At 41.3% G+C, this 12571-nt stretch overlaps 1 protein-coding gene across 3 annotated transcripts in view; it reads right to left on the bottom strand.

Annotated features, from left to right (window-relative positions):
* Positions 1-12571, bottom strand: part of gpc4 (glypican 4) — a 45574-nt gene that overhangs the window by 18925 nt on the left and 14078 nt on the right. Inside the window, exon 1 of one of the 3 annotated variants that reach the window (XM_086023499.1) lies at positions 9666-9779. The exons of the other annotated variants lie outside the window; for them this stretch is intronic. The gene's annotated coding sequence lies outside the window, so the exon portion shown is untranslated. Of the gene's footprint in view, positions 1-9665; positions 9780-12571 lie in introns of those variants that run through there. 3 annotated transcript variants of the gene reach the window in all.

A 12571-nucleotide genomic window follows, 5' to 3' on the forward strand; every position in this document is an offset into this window, starting at 1 on the left:
AACGCCAGGCATTGAAGGCTCATTTAATGGAGTAGAAAGTCGGAAAATAACTCCTTAATCCATTTTAAACTCAGTCTCCTGGATTCTTTTCTTTAATTTATATGCCCCTCTCCTTTATTTCTAGTGTGGTCTATAGCTGTTTGTACATATTTTTCACAGTAAATTAGACGTTTTACAATTGGCATTCAGTCAGTAATTTATGACCAATCATTATTCTGCACACAAAGAAAACAACTTGATTTCACAGCACCACTCAAAAGGCTTTACTTAGCTGCTTTTTAATGATAACTTTGGAAAAGCCATAATTTCATTCCACGTTGAGCGTGTCAAGGTGAACTTAAACCCAAACCTTTAACGAGGATAAGAATAATGGTTGTTTAGAAGGCACCATGATTGTGCAGAGGAACGTATGGGAATCCCCCCCTGGAGTAAATTTTACGGATGTAAAACAAAACTTTCAGTCAAAGCATAAAATGGCATCATCAGAAACCACAGAAGCAGAGCTCAGACCACCATTTCATGCCATAAATGTTCTCTGTTGTACAGTATTAGCAGAAATACAATCTATTATTTCCCGGCATATCGCAAAGATTTCATTCCCTCTGTGATCTGACGGCCAACTACTTAACATCTTTGGAGCGTAGCCGCAGGGAGAGACAAGGTTACAAACACCCACGTACACACATCAAGTAGCTGCTCGGTCCAACCGCAGACTTGCTTGAGGGCACCATGCCAGTCATAGTTGAAGAAAGGTGAAGTGTGTCTTGTGCACATTCCAAATTCTGATTTTCCTACCTCCCTTCAATGTCAGTGCTGTCTTAAAGTCAACCTTGCATTTTACTTTATACACTAGCCTACTGTATTTGCTTTCAGATTTTGCAATGTATCTGCAAAGTTAGAGTTTTTTTCTGAACATCCAAAATGCAACAAAATTACATTTCATATTGAAAGATAAAAAAATAACAGACTCATTTTAATAACGTGCCATACTCGAAATACAAAAAAATAATAATATATTTTCTGGATCAATTGACGGTTGCTAATTCTGTTGATTGTCTGTAATTGATTAATTTAATCACTTCTTGAAAACCAAGACAAAATAGACTGCACTACATGGTTGGACCCTGAAGAGTTTGTCGTCTAAAGAACAATATTAAGTTGGCAATTACTCTTGTCCACGTCAACCTGTGAAAGTATAAAAGTGCTCTGCACAATAGTTTGGATTTATTGACAAAAACGTGATCTCATCATGATCACCACCACAAAATCAAAAATACCGTGGCGATTGCTCCTCCACTTTCACAAGCTGAAGCGGACAAGAGCATGAATGCGCACACGAACCCCGACTGGCTATATTCCGGACATTTAGCTACGCTAACTTGTGTCAACTCCCACGAGGGAGACGCCGGCTTGCAGCGAGAAGCAGGGCAGGCGGATTGGATCTTTATACCCCCTTCCCTCCCCGCCTAAAGGTAGGATAACGGGACGGCTAATAGCAACAACTAGCTTCAGGCCGTTAAAACAAAAGGCGCTAGCACAACAACATTAGCTCCTTACTGTCCGCCCACCGTGTGGAGGTGAACATGAGCCTGCGTCTTCATGTCGCGGGGTTGCCTCCCAAGCAGTCACTGCTTGCAGACGCCACCTTCTGCCTGAGTGAAGCGGCGTGAGAGTGAGGTAAGCCCTCATCGAACAAGCGCCAATGTTCAGCGAACAAAAAGTTCCAGCAAGGCTGACTGCACAGCCGAGTCTGGCCGCATTGGAATGTACCATTTCGGCTGTAACATTCCAAATTGGACGGCGTGTTGTAGGTCGAAAAACTGGGTCCATTCCTCATCCAAATAAATGTGCACGTCTACTCATTCCCACTGCAGTCTCTGTAAATGTCCTGACTGGTGATTAATGACTCGCCCGTCCTAACCGTGATCAGCAAAGAAGCAGTGTTTTTTTTTAAAGCAAAGAAGCAGTGTGCGCTCGTCCCAGCATAAAGCTATGTAACTCTGTTGACTTCCAAATTTCCTCATTCTCATATAAATCAGCCACGGAGAGGTTAATCCTTTTGAGATGTTGAAGTGGGCATTAGTAGGGATGTCCACATAAATTTTGGTGCCAATTGATCACCGTTTTTGGACATTATAAGCAATGAAATTATAATGATTTCCAATGGAGAGTTTGGAATCGGATCCTCCCGTGACTCCGGCCGAATAAGGATAGAATGGTTGGGGGCGCGGCCATTGGCCTAATTAACGAGAGGCGTTATTCATGGAGTTGCTTATTTCCTAATTTCTCCAAAATTAATGGATAAAATAGAAAATGGCAACTCTTTTCATTTTCCTGATCAAAAAATATATGATAATGATCTTGCTAGTGAAAATATGGCCACCATCCCTTTAAATGAGTAGCGGCAGTGATATAGACGACGCGCTTGTGGACTTTGAACCAGCAGAACCAGTCGTATGTGATATATAGTTAAGATATGTTTGTAGACAATGACAAATTTGACATCTTTGTAACAGAATAGAGGATGGTAATTACCACTCGATTTTTTTACATGAAAAATAGTGCTTCCCTTGCAATGATACTTTATTTTTACCTCTTCAATTGAAACAGTAAAGATTAATAAAACCGGGCCTGTGTGCAAACCACATGTCTAAGGTCTCAAAATCTTTTGGAATTATGTTTCTGTCTACTACAGGGACTGAGATATTAATTATTTTGTAGGTGTTGAATTTCTGGGAAAACCTCATGTTTTCAAGGGTAATTCCAAAGACGACCTTAGGTTTTGGGGAGCTGTTGAGCCAGGCACTTTGGGCCTTAATGAGTTAAGGCCTAGAGCGCCTGGCTAAACATCTCTAAAGATCAACATTTCCGTTATAGTAGATTTTTAGAAAACTATTTACTGTAGTAAACTTTTTAAGGAGATGTTTGTTTTCATTGAACTATAAGACATGCATCTGAGCCTGGGAGCTCCCGGCACTTTTTGTTAGACTTTTAAAACAAAGTTGTCTGTCTATTTTCTAAGATCTAAAAAAGCTTTAAAATGTTGTAAATCACAAAAGTTTTTTAATATACACGTGCTTAAAGGCATTTAAACTAAGTCAAGTGCTGGAGTTTTTATTTTTAAAAATGTTGACACCATTTTAACCCTTTTTTCCTACGAATGAATATCGGCTTCAAATATCGGTTATCAGACTCCTTCATCACTAATAATCGGCATCGGTATCTGCCATGAAAAGGGCATATCAGTCTATCGCTAGTTGGTAGGGGTGACTTTCCCATCAAATGTAATGGAAAGCATGGACATTAGCTTAGCATCGCTGTAAGCGTGTCGCTAAAAAGGAGCATATCGTGCTCCTCCTATTCATATCTACGGCTGTTGTTTAATGGAAGGAGCTTGTCATGTAGTATGTGTACACGTCGCTCCAACATGCTACTTTTGGAACAGTTGTTTTTGTCAAGCCCTTCTCTAATGGCATGCAATTGTAACGGAGGTGAAAAAAAAAAGCCAGCACAGACCAACTGCAACAACCACACCCATATTGCTTCTCACTCTATCTTACACAGGCCATATGTCATACATTGGTGCAATAAGAGCAGAGGCTGAATCACCACAAGAGAAGATAAGATTTATTGAGAATAATTAGATACAAGGCTGATCACTTGGATATTTTAGCCCGCTTTGTCTCCACGCATTACCCACGCAAAAATATAGTGTGATGACAAGTTTACAGGGATATGGACATAGCAATGATGAGTTTCAGGTTTTAACGTCATAAAGAAGGACAAAAGCGCAATAATTGTTTTTATAAAACAGTAACAAAACAGAGGGCAGCAATGTCAATGCTTGTCCCTTTGCTTTCTGTTTCAAGTGATGAGTACCTGCGGAATAATACTCACCAAGCGTACATAAATGTAGATCAGCAAATGTTAAAGTTGGTTTATGCCTAAATCATGACAGGTATTCATCATAACAAAACTAGATTAAATTGGCATTAGTTCCGCTTGTTGTGTTCATCTGGATGATTTGCACCGAACAAGACATTCCTAAGAAATGCTGCAGACTTGACCTGTGTGGGGAACTAATTTTAGTGCATGATACAGCTGTCCCATGACTCTATTCATTACTAGTCAGTCAGACTGTGTCAACCATGAAACAAAGCTGGAACTTGAAATGTTACACTTTCACAACAACTACAGGAATCTGCATCCTCAACATCTTTATTTTTCCAATAAAGTATGAGTCATTTGTTTACTCTTTTACTTGAGGTCACTTTGATGCACTAATTTATAATTCTGCTGCACATTCATTCCAACTACTGACTGGAAATACTTTTTGATGACTGCTTGTTTATTACATGCAGCGACACTACATAGCCACACTTCAACCATAAATCAATAAATACCGTGGTTGACTTCATCGTCACACTGACCGAGCCACCGTAGCGAGTTTCGTCCTTGAGTCTGATTGAATTTCGGATGAATTTCCACCGATGTAGTTTAGTAGGGATGGCCCGATCACACTTTTTTGGTTTTTGGTTTTAAAGCAGAAGTCAACCCCAAAATGTTCTTTACAATAATATGTTCTATGCAGCCCCATTAGTCTAAACACTGCATTCTGATTGATATTATGTTTGTTGAATATGAGTTCAGTAGTAAAATCCACTCGTTTTTGTCCATCTCAGGGGGCAGCCATTTTGTCACTTGATCTCGACTGAAAATGATCACAGTTGCTCAGGTCACAACCAATCATGGCTTAGCTTCAGAAAACAAGTGGGGGCTCTCAGAGGGATCTCAATTCGATATGAATAGTTATAGAGGGTATGATGCAATGACTTTTTTGTTGTCATATTACATTACACTTGAATACACTTGTTTTTTTTTTTGTGGGGGTTTGTTACTCACCAAATAGACATATATTCTTGCATCCCTAAATATAACCTATATTCATATGGAAATTTGTGTCTATTTGCAATTAAACAAAAAAGGGATTTGAAATATAAAAAAATGTTTGCAAACAAAAAAGGATTTGCAAACAAAAATAATGGATTGTAATTTAAAAAAAGATTTGGTAACAAGTCAAATATTTCCCAAAGTTCAAAAAGTGTTGGTTTTGTATTTTTAAATTTTTAATAAATTAAAAAACACTGTTCTTATGAAACTATGCATTTTGTATGCAACCAAAAATTCTGATTATGAAAAAAAACAAAAACAAATTGTTGTTTCATATTAATCATAATGCCTTTTTTCAACTAGTGGGCCTGCATAGAAGATCCATTATCCAATCCGCTTATCCTCACAAGGATCGCAGGCGTGCTGGAGCCTATCCCAGCTGTCTTCGGGCAGTAGGCGGGGGACACCCCGAATTGGTTGCCATCCACTCGCAAGGCACACAGAGACAAACAAACATTCGCACTCACAATCACACCTAGGGGCAATTTAGAGTGCATGTTTTTTGGAATGTGGGAGGAAACCGGAGTACCCGGAGAAAACCCACGCAGGCACGGGGAGAACATGCAAACTCGACAAGGCCGGGGCCGGATTCAAACCCACGACCTCTGCACTGTGAGGCGGACGTACTAACCAGTCGACCTCCGTGCCGCCCTCCTGCATAGAACATATTCTTGAAAAAAATATATTTGGGTTGACCTTTAAATAAATTGAGGATTAACATTCTTCCGCAACAGCCTTCAAAACATTAAACTGCCAGCATTTATGAGGCACGTGGTATAGCCATAAATGTGTGTGACTTTCTACTTTTCACACTAAACATTTTTGATTCAATGTGTGCGCACAATTGTTTATTCATCACAAATCGTTGACTGTGACTGTCTGTATCCAAGTGCATGCATGGATGTATCATTCTTAGTTTGTCGTTACCAGAGTGCATTACTGATTAGTAAACCAGTAGGGTGCTCTGGCCAATTAAAATTCTCCACTTGTGAGTATTTCAAAATGCTGTCATCCATGAACATTTACCCCGAAGTGCCTGGGGAGATTCCACAACATCACAGCAGTCTCTCACTCCAATTCCGTCTCCCGTCTTGAGCTAGCATCTCCAGCTTTGTGTCCAGCCACAAAAGCTCCCCTGCCTACACCACTTCCCAGGTCACTGCTTTGTCAGGGCTTCGACGTCCTCCCACATTTCCCTGAGAGCATATACTAATCAGAAAATGGGGGCTACCACTGTTTTGTTGCCCCTCTCAAAATGTCCTACAGTTTAGCATTGAAATAATCTTTAAACAATGTCTGACCTTTACATGCAAAGCAGCACAAGGCAAATGTAGCACCTCAATGCAGATGTGTAATTCGCATGACATTGATGATTGACATTATTCTATTCTGGAGTGGACATGACAGTAAAGGTTCATAGGTTTCAACATCGCAACATGTTTTTGTGCTGCATGTAGGTTTACAAAAAGCAGTGCTAAACTGTGGCAAATGTGTTACTGATTACTAAAGGACAATGACTTTGGGGTCTTCCTCGAAGCCAGTTACTTGATAAATGACCCCGCAACCCAAAAAAAATCAATGAGGTCAGAGCATAGCACAGTCACCATTGCCCAACATGCTCTCTGATCTATTGAGAACACACAAGATTTGTATACAAAGGCACTGCAAAAACATTTATGATTAGCACACCTGATAGTGCACGCCAACATTTACCAACTTATTTTAACAACAGTTAGTCTGTCCAGGAATAATTCTCATGTCCGTTATATTAAATAACGAAGAGCAATAAACTGAGTAAATCACGAAATGTTCATTTTTAGCCTCGCTACTGGGAATGAACACAATCATCAGGGAGGAACTGACAATGATTCCTGGTAACATCTGGCCTTATCTTTCAGCTTTTCCACATGTTGCATTCAGGGTCTTTGCCTTTTGAAGCGCAGCGGACATTTTGTGCGTTTGATCTAGTGCTTCTGCAACATACTGTATTGCTTCTTGCCTCTTAACCCAGTCCAATCTTGTGAGTGTGTGAGACAAAGAATGTTTATAGGTAGTCAATATTTGGGTCAAGGTCACATTTCAGATTTCTGAAACATTTGGAATAATCTGCTTAAATGAACGTGAGCGGACAGAGTAACTCCCCGCATTTAAATATCCCTATCTAAACGGCGACGCGCGGACGTTGTGACGCAAATAGACGTAATTAATCAATAAAACACATTATATTCATGTCTGACTTGTCCTACTTGATCTCTCCTTTGCTGATAACAGATGCCTATAAGAGGAGGAAAGTATTGATGTAAAGCCAAGTGCTTTACAATGGGACTCTTCTGTCCGATAATATTAGAGTCGAGTGAACAAACAGATCCTTTTCAACAGACAAAATCACACTGACACCACGGTATGCAGATAGGCCAAGCAAAAACTATGGGCTCTATATTCGTAGACAGCGCATGTGTGCTCAGGCATAAAAACCCGGCGCACCTGCCACTTTGGTGGCTGAGAGCAGACTAAACTTAAGGCCTGCTGGAAGCAGGTCTAAGTTGTGGCGCAGGTCATGTAACACGAGAATTTGATCGAGGTGTAGGCAGACAGATTCTGAGCTCGGTGGGTATCTGTGGTGGATGTCATCATATTTCCTTCATAAATATGACAACAGCATGCAAAACATCCGCTGAACCACTGTAAAAATCCATCCGTTAAAAGAATTATTATTATTATCGTGATTATATTTTAGCAACCACCCTCCTGTGTTGTGGCACAGCTATGGGAGGTAGGGGGTTCACCCTTGGATATAAGATAAGGTTGGAAGATAGTCTCCAAGTGAATGCTTCACAGCAGTGATCTGTGACTGCCCTTGTAAACTTTACGTCATCTGCCTGTGCAGGTCTGCTTGCAGTTCCTTTTACTGGACTTTGTGCCCTTCGAACTTGTGCATGAAGATTCTGCTTTGGCCATGTCAGACTGTGCACCTCTCGTCCCCTGAATTTAAAGGGAATGGGAGGAGCCGCTTCCATTGGTCATGAAGCTAGTCGGCTGTGTTCACACCCACAACGGCACAAAACACCCGTTTCTAACTGCACACGTCTGCGAAAGTACCAAAAGACAGTTATCTCCACCCATGCTCACAGCTAGACCGTGTTTTTTTTGCGCTAGACTTGCAATGGGCACAAATATAGAGCCATGTGTGTGCTGGTTATATACAATGAGCTGAAAAGAGTATTATAAGGGCCCTCCTTCTGATTTGGTCAAATACCAGAACTTTTTGAAAAGGTTTTACACAAAATACACTTCATCATTATATACATTTTTTAAATCCAATCAAGAGCAATATTAATATATAACATCCTAAAACAGCTGAAGTCCACCACATAATAAAGCATGACATGGCCCGGCAATGTGCCTCAGGCGGAATGAGGCCAGGTAAAAGATTAGGTTTCTGGAGGCTCTGCGCTACAAAGAGGCAACAAAGATTCTGATATACCTGTTGGGCCTTACGACACTGGACACCAGTTGAGCTGATGGGAAGAAAACCACTCGTCCCATACAGTCAAAGGGACAAGAAAGTCTAAACCCAACAGCACAATGCTTTCATGGACTTTAGTCATCATGAATGGTGCAGCATGTTCAGAATGTTGTCAATGTGTATGTGCATCTTAGCCGCTTGCCATTCCGCTCATTCACAATAATTTAAGGCCTGGTGGGTCAACCAGCGTTCCCACTGAACACATTTGTCTGCCAACACACATTAGCCTAAAACATACCAATCGAATGATTTGCAACATCTGAGCCGTCATTAAACAAAATGGTCTTTGATGTGTGAGGTTCTTTTGCCTCTAGCCAGCAGGAAGCCTGCCATAGTTTTCATCATGCTTTACATTTCAGTTTTGCTCTAAACATGGCATCACTTCATGAGTCAAGCTCAAAAATGTTCGGCGGCCAAGACCACGCCTAAGGTTTTCTGGTGAGTTGTTTGTTTGACACAAAAAAAAAAAGGGAATGAAAACCTCCTGTTCCTCTCTCAAATACTAGAATTGTACATTTACATAAACGTGAGCACAAGCAGGAGACAGAAGGATTAGATAAATATTAGGAAATATATTTGTATTGCCGTTTTCAAAAGTGAGCTAAATGTGAGAGAGGGCCTTGTCAGCGGGTGATGTGATGTAGGATTTGGGAGTAATTAGCAGGGATTATAACTCATCTGGCCAGGAAACAGCACTAGGTTTCAACCCAAACACCCAGGCAAGATCATGGCTCTGCTCCCCTTTTCTTTCAGTTTAAAAAAAAAAAATCTCAACCAAAATACACAAATCACAATCACGATCATTACTACTGACATACACAATCAATACCAGAGCAGCTTTAATGAAAACCAATTGAACTTGAAATTTTGAGTTCTCTCTTATTACGTTAATGACATGACTTCAGTGAGGGAGTTGTGTCACCCTGGGGGCTCTCGCTCCAACCCTGCAGGTTCATATCAGAGCCTTCAGCCCTTAGGGTTGGCAGAGCAACACAAGTCGTGAAGGAATCAACACAGGGGAGATGTTACTGATATCCGAAAACCGTTTCTACTACAAGCAATTTATGGACAAAAGGACTTCAACATCAACAGCAGAGAGTTAAATAATGGATAGATGGTTGAAGTGAAGTCAAAGCATAGAGGTGTAACAGTCCCGCTGGCCGATATTTGAACAGAAAGAGTGACTCACAATGATTGTCTGTGCCATGGAAGTCTGTTCAAAGCCTGGTCCCTCACTCAAATCTGTCCCCCAAGCAACAACAACTCACTATTGTTCCTCGACGTGCTTTCCGCGGCCATCGAAGCCTCGCCGCAAATAATAGACTAAAGACGGACCACACACAAAAGACGGATTAAATAAAGGGGCCGGTCCGTCACGTAGACGGAATGCCCAGCTCTGCAAAAATGCACCCATTAGTCTGGATTTGAAGACAATACATGAAATAATAAAACACATAATGGGATTCTCAAGAGCAAGCGGGGTTAAATGGACTTGTGGCCCTGTCCGGACTGGGAGTAGAGGTCATGGTATTGCGAATTCAGAGGTACAGTAGAGTACAGTAGTGCACAAAACCACAAGGCCATACTATGTGCTCACCGGCAGCCTCAACCTCATAAACTGAGTTTACATGGAGTCCTATTGTCATTCAGACTGAAGATCTCTGGTCAACTGTTAACCGATCTGATGTGCCATCACATTAATCAGAACGGTCATTTTACAGCCATGTGACACGCGAAGATCGATGTAAATATCACATGATTTATCAAGATGTCATTCTTTCATCTATTTAGCATGGCAGGTGCGATTGCTTTAACACTTTTATTAAAGGAGAGCTTGATAAACTCAAGTTACAAATTACTTAAGTTTTGCCGTCGCAGGCAATCCCTGCTAGGACACTGCCATTTACAAGTGCGTAAACGATAATGTTACTACGATTTACTCAAGACAGACCATGCGCAGACTAGATTCAGCCTGGCTATGCCGACTGAACCGTTTACATGATATCTGTTCGGATTGGCAAAAGAACTACACCACCACTGTGAATCTGAATGAATTCATTCTAATACAGGGCTCCATGTAAACCTGAATATAGGTTCACTTAGATCTGAAAAGTAATACGGTATGGCACTGCAGCCACTCAAGTAAAGAACTGATATGAAAAGATTAAGCAAGTTATACAAAAAAAGTGTACACAGTGAGTGGAATAGGTAGGGACATGCCTGCATGATCTAAATAGGCTGAGTCACACAGTGCGTGCTTTCAGTTTAACACACACAAACGTATACAGGTATGTGCATTTGTGCGCAATGGTTCCTGCCTATTTCCCCTTGTCTCCAGGGCACTCAGACCAACTTGCCCTGGTCCAAACTCTTTCCTGTCAGTCAAACACCCCACTCTTTTTCTCTGCATGCCTTGGTCAATTCCTCCAGAGCTCTTTGTCGCTGAGTGCTCTGGGGTTGCCAGTGTGTGGGTCTTGGTGGTCCGGTGTGGAATGTGGTGAGGAGGGGGGTAGGAAGGCTAGTATATAAGGGGGTACTCAATTGTTCCCACACTCAGCATCCACCCCCCACTGATCTCTCGCTCACTTGGCCATTTGTAGGGGATCTGGCTAATGCAAAAGATTCAGAGATGGAATTGCAGGTTCTTAGTTGAGACACTGCTCTTGAACTTATGCTGTAACACAGAGCATATTAAACACATTTAAGAGGGAAGACTGAATATTCCCATTCATTCCAAGTTCTGCTGGTTTAGAAAGTGGGCTTTCCAAAAGCTTAGAATAGCAATGCCATGCAAACCCTGACATTGTTAGACTAAAAAAATAATTACACAGAAGACTTTTTTTCTGGTCACTGATTTGCTGTATTGTTCTGGATTGATGATAGATAGTTGCTGGCATCTGTAGAGCCACTGATGTCTGTGCTAGCCTGCTGTGTTCACAGGAAGCTGATAAAAGGGGAGAGCCAGAGCGGAGCTGACAGACACGTGCAGCAGTACTCCCACTCTCCTTTCGACCGCCAAAGTCAAGGCCGGGTTTCCTCTATGCCTTGGGGTTCACAAAACCTCTGCCTCATGATATCTAAACTTAATTATCCACCAAACACTTACTGAGGAGATGTCAGATACACAGGGCCGAGAGCAACAGGGAACCATCACGCTATCGCTACTTTTGAATGGAATACCAGTCCAGAGGGGGCACTTTAAACAAGTACTGTAATCACAATCTATTTACTGATACGCCTGTCAACACCTTTCTAGGTCGGCGTTACCTGTAAGATTGAAGGATTCTAAATTTACACATTCAGTTAAACGCAGCACTGGGGCACGTTGTAGAGGTTTGGTACTGATTTGAGTCCTGCTCCATACAGAAAATATAAAATGGCAACCAGTGGCTGAAGAGATGATAGTCAGCTTCCAGACTTCCGAGACGTCACTGGCTACGTTTACATGCAGCCAATAAACCGTTTAAAGTTGAAGTCAACCCAAACATATTTTTTTCAAGAATATGTTCTCAGCAGGCCCACTAGTTGAAACACGGCATTCTGATTAATTTTGTTTTTGTGAAATTTAAATCAAGCAGCAAAATGCACTCGTTTTTGGCCATCTCTGAGGGCGGCCATTTTGTCTTATGTCGACTGAAAATGACATCATAACTGCTCATAACGACCAATCACGGCTGACCTGTTTTCTGAATCTGAGCCGTGATTGGTCGCTGTGAGCAGTTGTGATGTCATTTTCAGTCGACAGAAGACAAAATGGCCGCCCTCAGAGATAGCTAAAAATTAGTGGATTAACACTTATTCCACAAACGCAATATTTACATATTAACATATTCTTGAAAAAAAAAAAGTTTGCGTTGACTCCCTCTTTAAAACCCAAATATTGATGGTATTCGGGTTGTTAAAAGCCATGTAAACGCACGCAATAACCCGAATATGCCCTTATTTGGGTTTTTTAAATTCTGAATATCATACCTGGGTTACTCCTGTTCGAACCCAAATATGTGCGGGTACGGCAATCGGAATACCTTGATTGCATGGGACACTGTGCATGCTCAACCGCAAGGAATCTTTGTAGCACAGGAAGTGCTTGTATGC

This window comes from Filicampus tigris, chromosome 2, assembly GCF_054856515.1.
Source record: "Filicampus tigris isolate MCC_2025a chromosome 2, RoL_Ftig_1.0, whole genome shotgun sequence".
Classification (NCBI taxonomy): Eukaryota; Metazoa; Chordata; class Actinopteri; order Syngnathiformes; family Syngnathidae; genus Filicampus; species Filicampus tigris.